Source organism: Musa acuminata, chromosome BXJ3-6 (assembly GCF_036884655.1).
Source record: "Musa acuminata AAA Group cultivar baxijiao chromosome BXJ3-6, Cavendish_Baxijiao_AAA, whole genome shotgun sequence".
Lineage (NCBI taxonomy): Eukaryota > Viridiplantae > Streptophyta > Magnoliopsida > Zingiberales > Musaceae > Musa > Musa acuminata.
Window position 1 is genome coordinate 18,762,658 of NC_088354.1, and position 2,546 is coordinate 18,765,203.

Genomic DNA, 2,546 nt, shown 5'->3' on the forward strand with positions numbered 1-2,546 from the left:
TAACTAAACCCATTATCCAACCTCTGATATGTCAGTTTCGCCTTGCCGGTTTCACCGCGTCGGTTTTGACATGTCGGTTTCACCTCGTCGGTTTCGCCGCGTCGGTTTCGACACGTCGGTTTCGCCACATTGGCTTCGACACATCAGTTTCACCTCATCAAGCTCCAACTAACGCCCAATCAGCAGAGTCAATCTTGCCAGAGGCACGGGGCTCCGCCCCTCTCAAACGCCCCATGTCGAATCAAATCAATTTCCTCTCGTAAGTAATCAACGTCACTCCGACTTAGGCATGCCTCATGGCCCTTTAAGGACCCCACGACACGCCTCGGAGGGGGGGGGGGGGGGGGGGGGGGCGGGAGAAGTGATATGGCATGTTTTGGAGCTCCGGACATGTCACCGCTGATGCCACATGCCAAGTTAGAACCGTACCAAGAAGCTATTCCACCTGTCCCGTCTCAAGAGCTCGGGCGGTGTCGTCTGACGCTGCTTCATATGTCCCAAACACGGCGGCCAGTCAGAAGTCCCATCCCGCCCCTCGAGGGTCAACGGCCATACACTACTAACCCTCGCGCAATAGTATAAAGCCCATGGCCGACCTCCGGCGAAGGGGAGACAAAAAAAATACAATCCACCCCACACTGACTTGCTCGTTGAAGGGGCCACGGCTGGGGATCACCCCGCGGGTGCCATTTTTTGCAGGCAGATGACCACCCACGAGCGACGAGCATTTCAACATGAGAATCACCATCCAGTGTACGAGAACGAGTTGCCAACCACCCCGAAGATGGAAAGACGTGACTAATCATAAACGATGCCCGGATCTCGAACGACATCCACAAGGCGAGCCGTCAACCAGCCCGGATCCCGACCAACGCCAACTAGTACCCTGTCGCGAGGGCCCGATTGACCGCAGCGCCTAGCTTAGCTAACAAAAAGCTTCCGACATCGACCCGTGAATCAAGCTATACTAACTCATCAGCCACGACACATCTATTCGTTAACCGGAACCACCTCCACATTTGGTATTCTCTCAACCACCATCAGATGTTTTACTCCATTCTGTGGACTAGACTTATCTACAATATGTAGATATACATCATCCTTTATTATGGATATATATCCTAGCCATGATCTTGGCTAACAACTACTAATAGAATGTTCCAATACTGGTGATTTTTTTTTCACACCATATACTTTGATTTAGTAGTAAAGTGAAACGAAACTGTAGTACCCGATGTACAACATAAATTATTTTTTTACTGCTCTAAGTCCACAACACAATGAGATGCTGTATCTCCTCCGTATGGTAAGTCTTGGTTTCAGGTGATAATAATATTGGGTCACCCAATTTATATGGTATTGCAGTGGAGTTGATGGTTGTCTTCATGGTGACAGGGTTAGAGCCATGGGAGAGGAGGGCAAGGAGAGAGGAATTAAATACAAGCAAATCGTAACACACAACGGAATTAAATAGAAATTATAATCAAATAGAACACCAAGATTTATGTGAAAAATCCTTACAACGTGAAGGGTAAAATTCACGGGACAAATCATAGATAATCTACTATAAGAATAATGAATATACAAATCTCATAGCCTTCCCAAAGCCTAAGCAATAATCTCAAAAGAATAACTAGGATATAATGATTATGTCATTATGCACAATATCTAAATTCTCCCCAAGTAATCGTAACAAGAATCTACTATAGATCTGATCTAACCTAAGATGAAAACACTGTCTAGATGATTAAGAACAGTCTCTCTGCATTGTCCTTATCTTCTTCCTTTTCATTCTCTTATTTTTATGTCTTTTTCTCTTATTTTTTGAATCAAGTTACTATTGTAGTTTTCTGTCTCGTTACTATAGTTTTGTTCCCTATTTTTGCAGCCACCACACCCCCTTTATTAGATCTACGGTTAGATTAAAAGGGAGGTGGGCTATGGGCTATTAAAGCCCACTATAAGCTGTTAGCCTAACAACCTCTCTCTTCAGCCCATAAGGGAGGTTGTCCCATGACTCATCAATGTGAAGCCATGCCGACCAGTTGTCGGCATATCTCCTGCCTTTCTTTTGATAAGGTCATTATCAATATGTCTGCTCTGTTATCATTTATGTGAATTTTCTGAAGCTACAACTGTTTCTCTTTAAGTATATTTCGAATCCAGTTGTATCTGATATCTATATGCTTTGACTTGTAATGAAAAGTTGGGTTCTTATACAAATGGATAGCACTCTAACTGTCACAATTCACCACATAATTTTCCTATTTCAACCTCAATTCTTGTAAAAATTCTTTCATCCATAACATTTCTTTGCAAACCTCTATAACAGCAATATATTATGCCTCTATGGTGGAGAGAGCAATACACCTTTGTAATATGGATTGGCATGATACGACTCCCCCTACAAAAATAAGTACAAAGCTTGATATGGATTTCCTTGTATCTATATCTCTTATTATATTTGCATCTGTGTAACCTGTCATGGTTATCAGGTTGACAGGTTGTTATCTTTCATGCATGCTTGCTACCTTGCAAGCCTTGTA